This window comes from Pelecanus crispus, chromosome W (genome assembly GCF_030463565.1).
Source record: "Pelecanus crispus isolate bPelCri1 chromosome W, bPelCri1.pri, whole genome shotgun sequence".
Lineage (NCBI taxonomy): Eukaryota > Metazoa > Chordata > Aves > Pelecaniformes > Pelecanidae > Pelecanus > Pelecanus crispus.
In genome coordinates this window covers 16,807,613-16,824,834 of record NC_134675.1, presented here as the reverse complement: position 1 = coordinate 16,824,834, position 17,222 = coordinate 16,807,613, and positions in this window count along the sequence as shown.

The window sequence follows — 17,222 nt, the reverse complement described above, 5'->3', positions numbered from 1 at the left end:
TAAGCAAAATCAGATAAGACATAATGTTTTAAGATGGTCACTGGCTAAGAACACAACCCTGTGACAGATCGTGTTATAGGAAGACTAAGATGACTGTCTGCATCTACTGGAAATGCTAGATTTTAAGGTATCCATGAAGTAAAATTGATGTTTTTGTAAGCACAGCTACACCTATGCAAGTCAGATCAGCCTGACTATACTTTCTACTTCACAGGTGGCTTCTCCCTCAAATCTCTAACTCGCATAAAATGACACTATCTACAAAAGAGGAACATAATTTAACTCCAATAATTACAAACACACTCTCTCAAATTTTTGCCCTTTGCTCAATTAAATACTTCTGTGATGTTACACAATTAACCAGTCTTAGAACCAGGTCTTTGAAAGCATACCATGATGTATATCTATCACTTTAGAGACAATTTTCTTTTTTTTTTTTTTAAGAATAGTTCAGTTGAAAGGGACCTGCAACAGTCATCTAGTCCAACAGTAATGATACTGGGTGACTAAAGTTGTGAGAAAGTTCTGAAGTCAAGTATTTCAATAATTTTTTAAGTAAATTTTTGCTTTCTACGCTGTAGCTAGCTATTTTTGTGTGTGTGTGGACAAACATATCTGCAGATAAAACATTGATGGTTGCAGATATAAAGCTGCATTTGACCTCCACGTTCAGACAAAAGCTATATTATCCTCCAAGGTAAGTATATAAAGAAAAGTTGTATCTAGTATTGCCAAGAGCAGCTAAAAGATGTTCAGCTTAAGTCTTCAACATTCTTGTTTTTTCCCTAGCAAAACCGGTTTAAATTGTAATTATTGAAAACAACAAAACTTGAAATCGATACTTAAAAAAGTATTTTGAAAACTTGAATTGAATTTATCCTCAACAAGACTAATACTGAATATGCTTCCGTGTAAAGTAAACATATGTTCCTTTACCTTCAATCTCACATGCCAAAGTGCGATATTTTTGTTGTTCTCTGTAATAAAAAATTCTCATTGATGCTATTGGTTTAGAAGCTTAGTTAGCTGCTTCAGCAAATTAAGGCATCATTAAAAAACTAGGATCCAATTTATGTGAATGCATCAGTGCAAAAGCTGGTGATGAGAAATCCCTGCAAATCCCACTGAGTTTACGGCACAAAGCCTCTACTCTAGCACATCTGTCGTAGGTTCTGAAATTTGCTTGTACCACAGATTTAAAAAACTAAAAAATCCCTTTGTACCCTCACTCCAGCTCAGAACTGATTTTTATGTTCCTAGTCACCAGATTCTTTACAAGAAACCTCTACATGAAATGCAGACCTGTCATCTCATGCATAAATATTACTTTTAAAACAAAATTTTAACAATTCAAGCACCAGAATTTGCTCCCATGAAACACTTGTTTAGACTTCAATGGAAGGAACTGAATATGAGCAGAGTAGTTTTTAAAGAAAATATTAACTTGTATTTTACATAGAAAAAACAAGTACAGAAAAATCCAGTGCATAGTTTCTTTTCTTTAGAGGTAGGGATTCTTAGTTTCATAAAGTCAAGATAAAGTTAATACTTCACAGGAACTTGTGAATAAAGGAAAAAAAACCCTCATTACTCTCAGGATATTCATTATATCTGACTGAAAGACATTATGGCTTTTTAATATTTCTTTCCTTGGTTGTAATATTGAACTTGCTCTCTTTGATTCCAAGTTTCTTCAACAAAATTCTTTGTTTATACACACCAAATCATAACATATGATGCCCTCAAAATAATATCAGGAACACTTACTCATCATACTTGATATGATAAATAGCTTCTTCATCAGTGTCCATGCAGTCTGAGTAAGATGTGGATGGTGTACTGTCCAAATAATTTGCATTCTCTCTAGAATGATCTTGACTTAAGTTTCCATTAGTCCTTTTGTAAGAATTGCCACTCTTTACTTGAGCTTTACCATTCTTATGTCCTTTTGTTGCTCGAGTAACATTTTCTATATGAGCTTCAAACCAGGCTCCAATGCTGACATCACGGGCATCCACCAATTCGTTTATCTAAAAGGAAAATGTGATAATGAATATTTATTTTCTGTAATCCTGGTTAAGAACAGAAAGGAAAACTGACTAAACTACTCTAACTGTCAGTGAAAAAAATTCTACATTGATGATTTCAACTGGTTTGAGCTTGGGTAAGTTAGAGCAATGTTCAGTCATTCAAGTGTTGTGCTTTAAGTATTTTATTCCTCTACTCTTAATAAGATCTGTTATGAACACAATTTGTAAAAAATATATTTTTAAAAGTTGGGGCTGATTTTTTTTTTTTTTTAACCTACAAATTAGCTTAATCTCTCTTTCCACTGAACTTTTTCTTGCTTCATGGAATTGTTCCTTATGACTAAAATAAGCCCATATACTTAAAATATTAGCCCACAACCATATTTTAAGATTTCCCTGGACTTCCAAATTGGAATTATTACTTAACCCTGATTCTTTTTGACCTGCACTGCTGCTGAATCCTTCAATGTTTGAGAAAGGAGGAGGGAGGGAGATGGGCTCTCAAGGTCTAACAAGGCTGCTATCATAACCAATCGAGACTGGTGCTTCCATAAATCTTTCAACTGTAAGAAACAGAAGTCTCTCATGACTCTTCTCCTTTCTGTGCTCACAGTAGTGCTGGTAGTAAGTTATGAAACTACTCTATTGTAGAGCATGTTTCATTCATTCATTATCCTAACACATTTTCTCAAGCCTTCAACTAATTAAATACATATTACTTCAGCAATACAAGGTTTTTCCTGTGATTCGAGTTAAACCACTGAGGTATACATTGCTTCAGTTACACAGGTGTTCTTTTAAAAACTGTAGTGTGTAAACAGTTATTTTCTTTGAAATATTAACTGGATTAAAGTAGTATATTAAAAAAAACAAAACAAAAACCAACCACTTAAGGAACACCTTCGTACACTACACACCAAGTATAAGAAAACATTATTGCAATAGAACTGCTATGGAGCCATACCAAGTGAAGAAGATAAGGCATATGGAAGAGGACTCTAAGATGAAAAATTTAAAGTAAATTCTAAAAATGCTCAGAATAGGTTCAATTACTGTAATATCAAATTGGGGGAACTACTTTTCACGCTCATTTTGGAAATAATATTTTAACAGGAATGTTTCACAGATGTATTTTACTTTATTTGCAAAACATCCTTTTCTTCTAACTTTTACATAAAGAAGGAAATTTGCCTTCTAAAAACCATCTAAATGTTCCTTTTAAAAAACCAAAACCAACCAACCACAACAACAAAAAAAAAAAACCCACCCCAAAAAAATGAGCCCAAAAGATAACACATTAACATAGCAGCCAACCTCAGGGCATGAACAAACTTGTTTTGCCGCACTATGATGCATACAAGAGAATTGTGCATTTCCAAAATGTTTAATAAGTAGGTTCTGTACTGATACATAGATAGAACAATTATAAAACTGATTTTTCTGGGATAAATTTATAAGGCTGAACTGCTTCAGGGGCTGTATTATGTGTTTACAGTTTTTTAAAATGAGGGCAGTTTAATTTGCCACAGATGTGTATGGTTTAATTTATAGCCTTAATCAAGCAGCAAGACAGTGATGGATATTTATTCTTACTACACCCAAAGACCAGCATCTATAAACAAGACAACATGAATGATATTAGTTATCAGTATTTAAACTGAGGTAATCATTAGGTAATTTGAAGTACAAATGAAGGCAGTTCCTAAACTAACAAATTTACCGAGAGATAGAGGGTGAAAGGTAAGAATATAATGCATAAAGTATATATCCTATTGAGCCTATTTCTTCTTACTTTTCACACGCTTCCTTGAAAAAAGACTATCAAAGAATTCAACCCTTTCCTTTTTTCCCCCCATGTGGAATCCCGGCATGCAATTTAAATTTTTCTTCTCAACTCCCACAATATTAAAAGTATACCTTTTTAAAAGATAAACATATAATAAACAAATGAAAGCTCCACCTCATTTTAAGTCAGTCTGTTGACCTATTTTAAACATAAGGAGCAGGTATTTCTGTAAGGAAACCTCAGGAAAACACCCCTATGTAACCTTAGGCATTTCAATTAGTTCTAGCTTAAAGTGATTTGCAACTTCCTCCTGAAAACACAGTTGAGACATGGCCATTATTGAGGTTTCCCCATCTGCAGCTACTTCCTGAGACTAGCTACAAAGATGACAAGCCATGTTATTCAAGCCAAAAAACATTAGAACCAGAAAGAAGTCAGTCTCTTGTGGTCGTTCCTCCCAAATGCATCTTTCAACACTGTGATGCTCACACTTGGACAATAGACTTCCCAGCCTTGTAGAGAGTAAAGGCAGATAATTACGAGTATAAATTCTTGAGGACTATATCACAATTATTTTATATACCATCCTATTTATACCTGATGAACTAAAGATGTAGACAATAGCAGAGGGGTTCAAAGAAAAACTAAGGCATTCAGAAGGAGAATGTTAATCAGTGGTATAACAACAAAGCCTTTTTAATCTGTAACTCTGTTATGAATATAATTTGAATTGGTAAAGCAACATGGACACTTTAAGCTTAAAGACAGCCATTGATACAGAGAGATTTAAACTAGACTTAGCAGGGGAAGGGGATGCAGTTTTGAGCAACAGAGAAGAGCCAGGGGCTGCTGATGTATTAGGAACCAACAAGGAAACACCTGTGAAATGCCTCAAAGGAATTGGGGCTTGTCCCTCTATAAAGGTGACAAGGTAGGTAGCCCAGCCAAAGTGCCTCAATACCAATGCGTGCAGCATGGGTAACAAGCAGGAGGAGCTGGAAGCCACTGTGCAGCTAGAAAGCTACAATCTAATCACTATCACTGAAACGCGGTGGGATGACTCACATTGACTGGAGCACTGCAATCAATGGCTATAAACTGTTGAGAAGGGACAGGCAAGGAAGGAGGGGTGGTGGGGGTGGTTGCCCTCTATGTAAAAGAATGGATTGACTGCACAGAGCTGTCTTTGAAAAACAGCGATGAACAACTTGAGAGCTTATGGGTAAAAATTAGGCGCCAAGCCAACAAAGGAAACCTCGTGGCTGGTGTTTACTACAGGCTGCCCGATCAAGGGGAGCCTGTTGACGAAGCATTCTTCAGCTACGGGAAGCTTCACGCTCACAGGCTCTGATCCTGCTGGGGGACCTCAATTGCCCTGACATCTGCTGGAAGAGCAGCACAGCAAGCTGTAAGCAGTCCAGGAGACTCTTGGAGTGCGTCGAGGACAATTTCTTAATCAAGGTCTCTCCAAGGGATGTGAAGAATAACAAGAAGGGCTTCTACAGGTACGTTGGCCAGAAAAGGAAGACAAAAGAAATTGTACCCCCCTGATAAATAGGACAGGGGATCTGGTGACAACTGACATGGAGAAGGCAGACGTACTCAACAACTTTTTTGCCTCTTTTTTCAATGCTAATCTCTCTTCCCACATCTCTCGAGTCCCTGAATCTCAAGGCAGGCACTGGGGGAATGAAATCCCACCCATTGTAGGAGAAGATCAGGTTTGAGACCACCTGAGGAACCTGAATGTACACAAGTCCATGGGACGTGATGAGATGCAGCCCAGGGTCCCGAGGGAATTGGCTGATCCAATCAGCCTCACCTCCGTGCCTGGTAAAAATGATGGAGCAGATCCTCCTGGAAGACATGTTGAAACATGGAAGACAGGGAGGTGATTAGGGACAGCCAGCATGGCTTCACCAAGGGCAAATCATGCCAGATTAATCTAGTGGCCTTCTATGATGGAGTGACTGCATCGGTGGACAAGGGAAGAGCTATGGATGTCATCTACCTGGACTTCTGTAAGGCCTTTGACACGGTCCCCCATAACATCCTTGTCGCTAAATTGGAGAGATATGGGTTTGATGGATGGACTGTTAGATGGATAAGGAACTGGCTGGATGGCCACATCCGAAGAGTTACAGTCAATGGCTCAGTGTCCAAGTGGAAACCAGTAACGAGTGGTGTCCCTCAAGGGTCTGTACTTTTATGATCGCTTCTCCATTTTGTTCTAATGGACAACACAGCAAGTTTGCAAATAAATAAATAGGGTAAAACTAGAAAACCTCCCCATGGCTTCAAATTTCCAGTTGGCTTTATCTTTCTACAGGAAGCCATTTCTGGTTCAGGGGTAAACTTATTTGAGAATACACAAAATGTTGCTGGCATTGTGTCTGAGTATATGAACCCTCCTGAAATCCGCAACATTGGATATCCCAGTGCAGAGACACTTCAGTGATTCTATAGGAGTCAACTTGGACAGAGCCCAGTCAAGAAGTTCTGCTTTGACACTGCCCCCAAGGTACTCCTACAAAATCAGATTATCCAATATGGGTAATTTCTCAAGCCTGTCAAGGTCCCTCTGGATGGCATCCCTTCCCTCTAGTGAATCAACTGCATCACTCAGCTTGGTATCATCCACAAACTTGCTGAGGGTGCACTCAATCCCACTATCTATGTCACGGATGAAGATATTAAATAGTATTGGTCCCAGTAGGGACCCTTGAGGGACACCACTCATTACTGTTTTCCTTTTGGACATTGAGCCGTTGACTGTAACTCTTTGGATGCAGCCATCCAGCCAGTTTCTTATCCATCTAAGCCAAGATCTGAAAGTAATGAGCAAGAGAGATTACATTTGGTGGTGGGTTCACCTTGGCTGGCTGCCAGACTCTCTCACTCCCCCTCCTCAACAGGATGGGGGGAGAAAATAAGATAGAAAAGCTCATGGGTCAAGATAAGGACAGGGAGATCACTTACCAATTACCGTCACGGCCAAACCAGACTCAACTTGGCGAAAATTAATTTATTTTATTGCCAACTAAAATAGAGTAGGATGGTGAGAAACAAAGACAAAAACTAAAACACCTTCCCCCTACTCCCCCTTCTTCCCAGGCTCAACATCACTCTCTTCATTCCTGACTATTCTACCTCCTCCCACCCTGAGCAGTGTGTGTGGGGGGGGGATGGGGTATATAGGGTTGCGGTCAGTTCTTTGTCTCTGCTGCTCCTTCCTCCTCATGCTTTTCCCCTGCTCCAGCATGGGTCATCCACGAGCCACAATTCCTGGCAGGAAAACCTGCTCCTGCATGGGCTCCTCCCCACAGGTTTGTGGCTATGGCATTTTTCTTCCCAAGCAACTGTTACACGTGCTGAGGCCCTGTTTTCCAGGAAGTGGCAGGACGTCTGCCTGCCAATGGGAAGTAGTGAATAAATTCCTCTTTTTGCTTTGCTTGTGCATGTGGCTTTTGCTTTCCCTATTTAACTGTCATTATCTCGATCTAGAAATCTTCTCGCCTTCCTTCTATTTCTCTCCCCGTCCCACAGGAGAGGGGGAGTGAGCAAGAGGCTGGGTGGGTGTTTGGCTGCTGGCCGGGGTCAACCCACCACAGCCCTTTTTGCCATCCAACATGGGGCACGAGATAACAACAGTTTTGATCTGAGCGTGCTATAGCTGTTGTAGTTGTTAATTGGCAGGCTTCTGTGCTGGTCACAGAGCTTGCTTGCTTTACTGTATAATAGAGTTTAGGGCTTGTTAGTGGCTGCTTTTGACTCTTGCTGTTTGCTGTGCTGCTTATTTCTCTATTTCGCTGTGCCTGGGAACATTTTGATAAAAGCAATGGCCATATACTTGGGCTGGCATATGGCCCTGGTAATTGATGTCATTCCTGTGCTGGGTGGGCTACCTTGTGGGGAGAATGAGGGATTACATCTCCCTCTTCTCCTCTGGGATTGATGCAGCTGGCTCTGTTGCACGGGCTCCCGAGGTTCTTGTACATCCTTACGTAAGCTGTTTGATTCTGTTATCTAACAAACATCATTGGCTTTTTGTCGAGTATGTGGAACCTGGTTTCATCCTGGCATAAGAGGAAACAACTTGTTGGTGAGGCCACAGAGAAACATAGAATCATAGAATAGTTTGGATTGGAAGGGACCTTTAAAGGTCATCTAGTCCAACCACCACCACCCCCCCACCCCCCCCACCCCCCCCCGCAATGGCTGTCGACATGCCCTGGCAGTCGATCCCCGAGTGGCAGGGTGTGTGGGAGGATTTGGGCAGATGCCTAAGGTGGTTATCACCTCTGATAGCCTGGGATTTTACGCCTGGACGGGCATGTAATCCCATTGAATTGGTGCACCATTTGACAGAAGGGTGCCTTGCCTACCCCAATGAGACCCAGCAGCTCCTAGCACTGTATTGGGGCATGGCCTGTGCCTATTGAGCCTCTGTTCAGCACCATCAGAGGAGCACGGGAAGGAGGGCTTCTACATCTGAGGACACAATGGTTGAGACAGGGACCCAAACCCCAACTGCAGTAATTGCCCCAGTAGTCAAAAAGAAACACTGGATGTGGAGGTTGACAGGTCCATACCATTGATTAGTAAGGGAGGAGGAGGAGGAGGAGGAGGAAGGGTCTGATCAGGAAGCTGGTTCTTCGACAAAGAAACAGGAGGAGGATGTGACAGACTTCACCCAAGAGGCAGAAACCACATGGTCCCTAACCCCGAGTGAACTTCGAGATCTGCAGAAAGATTACGGCCTTCAGCCAGGCGAGCGGATTGCTGCCTGATTGCTCTGATGCAGGGATACTGGGGCCAACAGTCAGGAATTAGAGGGTAAGGAAGCCCAGCAGCTGGTATCCCTAGCTAGGGACTGGCAAATTGACAAAGAAATCGGAAGAGAGGCAACAGTTCTCAGCCTCTGGAGGTGGCTCCTGTCGAGTGTGAAGGTGAGATATCCCCTCAAGGATGATCTTGTAAATTACCGAGGGAAGTGGACCATTACTGAGGAAGGCATCCAGTGTCTGAGGGAATTAACGGTGGTGGAAGTCGTCTACAGTGACCTGGACAGCAACCAGGTCTCCAAAGATCTGGATGACATCCAGTGTACACGGGCCATGTGGAGGAGGTTTGTCCGGAATGCACCAGTGTTGTACTCCAACACCCTGGCGATGATGGACTGGCCAGACTTCAATATACCAACTGTGGAGAGACTGTCCCACCAGCTCCGGCGTTTCGAAGACAGTCTCTCATCCTCCTCATCCCCCTCATCCCCACGGGCCAGCATCTCGGCTGTCAGGGGCGTCCCACGGAGCCAGCCTCTCCCGGCCAGAGGGAAAGGGAGCCCCAGGCGCATGCTGCGTGGCACCCTCTGGATCATCCTGCGTGACCAGGGGGAGGACATGAGGAAGTGGGATGGTGAGCCCACCTCAAAGCTAGAAGCCCACGTATGTGACTTGTGGGGGAAGACAGCTGCTACGAGGAGGCCATCCAAGAACGCTTTTGTTCCAGGGGCTGTTGAGACGGTAGAAGGCAACTGGCAACCAGCAATCCCCCAGATGCAGAAGAAGGACTGAGAATGCCTCTCCTCTTGATTTTGGTGAAAGGACTCCTGGTCTGACACCGCAGGGGTCAGATAGTGAATACTCCAGCGAGGAATAGAGGGTCCCTGCCTCCAGCCAGGCAGAGGAAAGGGATGACTGAGTGTACTGGACTGTATGGATTTGATGGCCTGGCACATCAGACCCACAGGAGTATAAGGCTCTGGGTGGACACTAGTGCACAGTGTACCCTAATGCCATTGGGGTACAAGGGGGTGGAACACATCTGGATTTCTGGACTGACAGGGGGATCCCAATCGTTGTCTGTGTTGGAGGCTGAGGTGAGCCTAACAGGGAAAAAGTGACAAAAGTACCCCATTGTTACCAGCCCGGAGGCTCCGTGCATCCTTGGCATAGACTACCTCAGGAGAGGGTACTTCAAGGACACAAAAGGGTACCAGTGGGCCTTTCATGTATCTGCTGTGGATACAGAGAAGACTAAACAGCTGTCTACCTTGCCCAGACGTTCAGAGGATCCCTCTGTTGTGGGGTTGCTGTGCGTCAAAGAACAGCAGATGCCGATTGCTACCTTGACGGTGCACTGGCAGCAATATCACACCAATTGAGACTCCCTGGTTCCCATCCATGAGTTGATTTGTCGACTGGAGAGCAAAGGGGTGATCAGAAAGACTCGCTCACCCTTTAGTTGTCCCATATGGCCAGTGCAAAAGTCTGACAGAGGGTGGAGGTTAACAGTGGACTATCGTGGCCTGAACAAAGTCACACTGCCATTGAGTGCTGCCGTACGGGACGTGCCTAGAACTCTTATATGAACCGGAGTCAAAGGCAGCCAAGTGGTATGCCACAATTGATATCGCTAATACATCTTTCTCGATCCCTTTGGCAGCAGAATGCAGGCCACAGTTTGCTTTCACACGGAGGGGTGTCCAGTACACCTGGAATCGACTGCCCCAGGGGTGGAAGCATAGCCCTACCATTTGTCATGGACTGATCCAGACTACACCGGAACAGGGTGAAGCCCCTAAGCACCTTCAATACATTGATGACATCATCGTGTGGGGCAACACAGTGAAGGAAGCGTTTGAGAAAGGGAGAAGAATAATCCAGATTCTTCTGAAAGCTGGTTTTACCGTAAGACAAAGCAAGGTCAAAGGACCTGCACAAGACATCCAGTTTTGGGGAATAAAATGGCAAGATGGACATTGTTCACAGACCCAAGGGATGTGATCAATAAGATTCCATCCGCTTCAGAAGTGGTTGGTACAGAAGCATAGCTCCTCTTGGCACCGCGATTGCCTGTGCTACACTGGATGTTCAAAGGAAACGTTGCCTCTACTCATCATGCAACCGATGCTACATGGAGTAAGTGGGTAGCGTCAATCATGCAACGGGCTCGAATGAGGAACCCCAACTGCCCAGGAATCCTGGAAGAGATCGTGGACTGGCCAGAAGGCAGAGATTTTGGAGCATCGCCTGAGGAGGTGACTTGTGCCCAAGAGGCGCCACCATACAATGAGTTATCAGAAGGTGAAAGGCAACGTGCTCTGTTTACCGACGGATCCTGTCGTGTTGTAGGAAACCATCGGAAGTGGAAAGCAACGACACAACAAGTCTTTGAAGCTGTCGAAGGAGAAGGCGAGTCGAGTCAGTTTGCAGAAGTGAAAGCCATCCAGCTGGCCCTAGAGATTGCTGAATGAGAAAAGTGGCCAGTACTCTATCTCTGTACTGACTCATGGATGGTGGCAAATGCCCTTTGGGGGTGGCTACAGCAATGGAAACAGACCAACTGGCAGCGCAGAGGTAAACCCATCTGGGCTGCTGCATTGTGGCAAGACATCGCTGCCTGGGTAGAAAGATGCCCACACGCCCAAGAACCGCATCACTGAAGAACATCAAAACAACAAGCAGGTAGACCAGGCTGCCAGAATTGGAGTGGCTCAGGTGGACCTGGACTGGGAAAGTAAGGATGAGCTATTCATAGCTTGGAGGGCCCATGAAACATCAGGACATCTAGGGAGAGATGCAACATACAGATAGGCTCGTGATCGAGGGGTGGACCTGACTATTGAGGCCATCACACAGGTTACCCGTGAATGCAAAACATGCGCCGCAATGAAGTGAGCCACACAAGTAAAGTGTCCCTGGAAGAGCGGGTGGTGGCTGGGATATCGATATGGCGAGGCCTGGTAGATTGACTATACTGCCACAAACTTGCCAAGGCAAGCGCTGCGTGGAAGCAACTACTGGGTGGCTAGAAACATACCCTGTAAACCATGCCACTGCTCGAAACACCATCCTGGGCCTTGAAAGGCCAGTTCCGTGGCAACAGGATGCCCCAGAAAGAATCGAGTCAGACAATGGGACTCATTTCTGAAACAACCTCATAGACTCCTGGGCCAAGAAACACGGCACTGACTGAGTGTATCACATCCCCTATCACCCACAAACCTCCAGAAATATTGAACGATATAATGGACTATTAAAGACTGCTGAGAGCATTGGGCGCTGGGGAATAGAAGCACTGGGATGTAAAATTAGCAGAAACCACTTGGCTGGTTAACACCAGAGGATCTGATAACCGACCTGGTCCTGCCCAAACACAGCCCTTACATATTGTGGGAGGAGATAAGGTCCCCGTAGTGCACATAGGGAAGTGGCTGGGAAAGGCAGTGTGGGTTGCTCCTCCCTTGGGAAAAAGGCAAACCTATTCGTGGGTTTGTCTTCGCTCAAGGACCCGGGTGTACTTGGTGGGTAATGCAGAAGGATGGGGAAACCCATGCACCCACCACCATACACAAAATCATCCATTCCTTCACATGGCACATCCACCTTTAAATAACAGTAACTCAATGATTAGCAGATTCTTAAGCCAATTGTCACAGAGTTATTTTAAAATATTATTTTACAATGAATTAGTGTTCTATTCTCTGCCCAATTAATTTTTTTGAAATTGGTCTTCTTTACAGGAGTATTCTACGGCTATAGACTATTCTATGGCTAGTAATGCCACATTTAAGTCTGCAACTAGAACACCAGAGAGAAGACTGCTGCAAGCATGCTTCTCTAACGATTTAAAAGGTATAAAGCACTGTGCGGTATTCAGCAGTAATGATACTCAGGGCAAAAACATCTGTTTCTGGTATGAGCAAAAAAACAAGTTCCTAGAATATCAGCAAATGTGCAAACTTAGAGCAAGTCAATTAATCTGCAACAGTGCCCATCTTTGGGGACAAAAAAATGAGAATTACCAAAACATAACTGACACGCTCAAGTTCTTGCACTACCTGACTTAACAGTAACTTATTTGTATATCCCTACCCAGCATTATTGCTTCATTAAGATTTAAAAGAATAACGTAAGTTGGAAGACAATCAGTACTTGAGGTGCTCTACTTTGTTATAGAAGGAGAGAAAAGCTACAAGAAGGTGTGGTTTCTTGAAGTACACACACTATACTAAAGTTAACATTACAAGGGGCTCATAACCAGTAAGGCTACATTCTCATAGCCAGCTACTGCAAGGAAGCAGCTATACCCACAACATAGAATCATAGAATCGTTTAGGTTGGAAAAGACCTTTAAGATCATCCAGTCCAACCATTAACCTAACATTACCAAGTCCACCACTAAACCAATTAAGGGTAGAGTAGCAACCCCACGCCTCCTGGCTTGGTGGCTGGATCATTTATAATGAAAGTAAAAACTAGGAATCATTAAGATTGGAAAGGACCTCTAAGATCATCATTCCAATCATCAACCCAACACCACCATGCCCACTAACATAGTACCACTTTCTCCAGCATACCCTTACCTCTGCAATTAAGATAACACCTTCTGGTCTGTTCCAACTTTCCAAGTTGTACTAAAGGAATGTCAGATATAGAAAATTCAGGTTATAGCCCCAGGTCTGTATACGAACAAACAAGGACAATCTGTGCACATTCAAAGGAAATTAATACAGTAGACACTTTAAATCCTTACTGAACACAGTATTACTTATAAAAAAGTTCTTCTTCCCAGTAGTCAGCTCCTACATCACCAGAAATCATGAAAGCATTACTGAAATGAGTCACAAATAATCCCTCAGACAAATTAAGTATTCAGCCTAAAAACCTGGCAATTTTCATCAAAATAAGTACTGCAATTTGTCTCTGAAACGAAGCTTTGGGGAATGGGTGAACAACAAGTCCCCCGATCAGCTTGATAGGGCATTCAGTCCAACAACAGTTTATATAGCAGATTGAGAAAAACTTTGCTCAAAGACGACTCCCCCAAAACGAGGGTGCCTAGGCAATGTATTAAACTAAAAGATATACACTTGGTAAATAATCTTAAATAATATTTTTAAGAACATCTGTCGTCAGTTCATAATTTACATTTATGAAGTCGACAGGCAAATAATTAGTCAAGCTGTATTTCATGTAAGTCAATAATTGAGTCTCTAAAGGGATATTAGAATATGTACTAAAGCAAGAGTAACTTGCCTTAGAGCAAGAATAACAGTTGTTTTCATTTTGCTAGCCCTTCTAACTCCAGTAATTTAGAAAACAGTCAAGTTACCTTAGTAAATTTCACTTCCATTTTTTCTTCCTGATTAGCATGCTTCTAAAACTTAGGGCCTCATTAACATCTTTTGATTGATGCACCACCAATAAACAGCTACACCTGGTGCATCTGTCATCACTCTTTCAGTATACTGAGCATCTACAAGTACAAGAAAAAGATGACATCTTCCAAACACATAGAAATTCCTAGCCTCTACAAAGCATGCAATGATTTTGTTATCTAGTTGCTCCTTAGGGAGTGCAGCAGCCCAGAGCGCTGCAAACAAAGGTGCGGCCACTAGCAGGGGCAGTTTGTGGTGCAGGGCACCTGGGACGCTGCAGGGGCTGCTCTCAGTTTGCACACAGAAAGGCTGACTCCTGATTAGGGAGGATCCAGCTCACAGAGAGCAGCAGATAGTGACATGGTAGTTGTCGCAGCAGTTATTAACACGACTGTGGTGCAGAGGGGACAGGCACTTATGCTGAGGACTGCGTGGGGCTGCTTGGAGGTTGTGCAGCGATGGTCTCAACATGAAGCAGGGCACACTCCCCAGCACTGACTGGTGATAATGCCCTTGGCACACTGGAGGCCTCGACCCAAACAGAGTTGGGGCGGGGCGGGAGGATGACACTTCCCAGGTCTCGGGCTGCAGAGAGTGCCTGGGGCCTCTCTGTGGGACTGCGGGCAGTGGTGGCATCTCCTGTGAGAGATGTGCTCTGGTCGAGGTGCTGAGTCACCAGGTGAAGGAGATGCAGGAAGAGGTGAGCAGGCTGCAAACCATCAGGGAGGACAATGAGGAGATGGACAGTGTCTTTGCAGAAACTCTGCAGAGACAACAGCCTGAGCCACACACAGCGAGGAAGGAGGGACAGCTAGAGACCACAGTCAAACAGGTAGCTGAGGGTGGCTGTCAAGATGGAGAGGGCTGGAAGCTTGTGACTTCTGGCAAATGGAAGAAAGGTTCCTGCTCCACCTGCAGACCTGCAACTGCCCTGGGTATAGTGCCCTGGGCACTGGTGAGGACAAACAAGACCCTTCAGAGTATGCATCAGAGCCAGCTGAGCCCAAACCTTGTGTCTGCACAAAGGGAAAAAGGAAAGTGACAGTCACTGGAGACCCCCTCCCGTGGGGGACAGAGGCACCTATCTGCTGACCCAAACTGATGTCTCGGGAGGTTTTTTGCTTGCTAAGGGCCAGGATCCGGGATGCTGCAAGGGGACTGCCAAGGCTTGTCTGGCCCTCAGACCATTACCCCTTCCTGCACTTGCATGTGGGCACCGATGTTACTGCCAGGGGTAACCTGGAGTATTTCACAAGTGACTACAGAACTCTGGGGGTGAGGGTGAAGGGCATGGGGACCCAGGTGGTATTCTCCTCAATACTGCCAGTGAGGAGGAAAGGCTCAGGTAGAAATGGACTCATCCAGTGGGTCAAGACCTGGCTGTGTGACTGGTGTCACAGGCAGGGTTTTGGCTCCTATGGCCATGGGGACCTCTTTGAGGAGCAAGGGCTACTGAGCAAGGATGGGATACATCTGACAAAGTGGGGCAAGAGTGTTTTTGCAAACAGGCTTGCTAACCGAGTGAGGCAGGCTTTAAAGTAGGTATGCCGGGGAGGGTTACCATAACCTGAAGAGAAGTGAAGGCACAAGGGGCAGAGCAAACGTATCTGGGGGACAGCATGACAGGGGAGGCTCTCACACTTGCCCTGTAAAAGCAGCATGACTTGGGGCCCATCTCAAATGCCTGAACAGAAATGCATGTAGCATGGGGAACAAGCAGGAGGAATTAGAAGTCCATACACAGTTGCAGAGCTATGACCTCATTGGGATTATGGAGACGTGGTGGGATAGCTCTCCTGATTGGAGTGCTCCAATGGAGGGATACGGGCTCTTCGGGAAAGATAGGGTAGGCAGGTGAGGAGGAGGGTTTGAGCTCTGCACAAAGGAGCGGCTTGAATGCATGGAGCTTTACCTTAGGACAGGTGACAAAGCAGTTGAAAGCTTGTGGGTAAGGATTAGAAGACAGACCGGCACAGGTGATGCTGTACTAGGTGTCTGCTACAGACCTCCTGATCAAGAAGAAGAGGTAGATGAAGCCTTCTTTAGGCAGCTGGAGAAAGCTTCACAGTCACAGGCCCTGGTACTCATGCGGGACTTTAACCACCTCAGTATCTGCTGGAAGGACAATTCAGCAGGGTGCAAGCAATCCAGGAGGCTTCTGGAGCATATAGAAGACTATTTCTTGATGCGGGTGATCAGTGAACCGACTAGGGAAAATGCACTGTTGGACCTGCTACTCACAAACAAGGAAGAATCGGTTGATGGTGTGAAGGTCGAGGGCAGCCTTGGCTGCAGCGAACATGAGACTGTGGAGTCATGGAGAACATGATCCTGAGAGGCGTGATCAAGACAAACAGCAGAATTACAACCCTGGACTTCAGAAGAGCAAATTGTGGCCTGTTCAGAGACCAGCTTGGCAGGATCCCATGGGAAATTTCCCTGGAAGGCAAGGGTGCCCAGGAGAGCAGGTTGATCTTCAAGGGCAAACTCCTCAGAGCACAAGAACGGTCCATTTGCAATGTGCAGGAAGTCGAGCAAGTGTGGCAGAAGGCCGGCATGGATGAACAGGGAGCTCCTGACTGCGCTCAGACACAAAAAGGAAGTACACAGGAGGTAGAAGCAGGAGCATGCTACTTGGGAGGGATATAAAGACACTGCATGCGCAAGTAGAAATGCAGTCAGGAAAGCCAAAGCTCAGCTGGAGTTGAACCTAGCAAGAGAGGTGAAGAGCAACAAGAAAGGTTTCTCCAAGTACATCAGTAGCAAAATGAAGACTAAGGAGAGCATGAGCTCGTTGTTCAATGGTGCAGGGGATCTTGTGACAAGCGACAGGGAAAAGGCTGAGGTACTTGATGCCTTTTTTGCCTCATTTTTCACTGGTAAGGTCTGCCCTCAGGCCTCCCAGGTCCCTGAGCATCCTAGCAGAGTCTGGGGGAGTGAAGCAGTAGCCACAGTAGAGGAAGAAAGAGTTAGGAATCACTTAACCTACTTGGACATACACAAGCCCATGGGATCAGATGGCATGCATCTGAGGGTGCTGAAGGAGCTGGCCAATGTCACTGGGAGGCTGCTCTCTACCATCTTAAAATCCAGTTGGCGACCGGTCACAAGCAGTGTTCCCCAGGGCTCAGTTTTGGGGCCAGCCTTTTTTAATATCTTTATCGATGATCTGGATGAGGGGATTGAGTGCACCCTCAGCAAGTTTGCAGATGACACCAAACTGGGCGGGAGTGTCGATCTG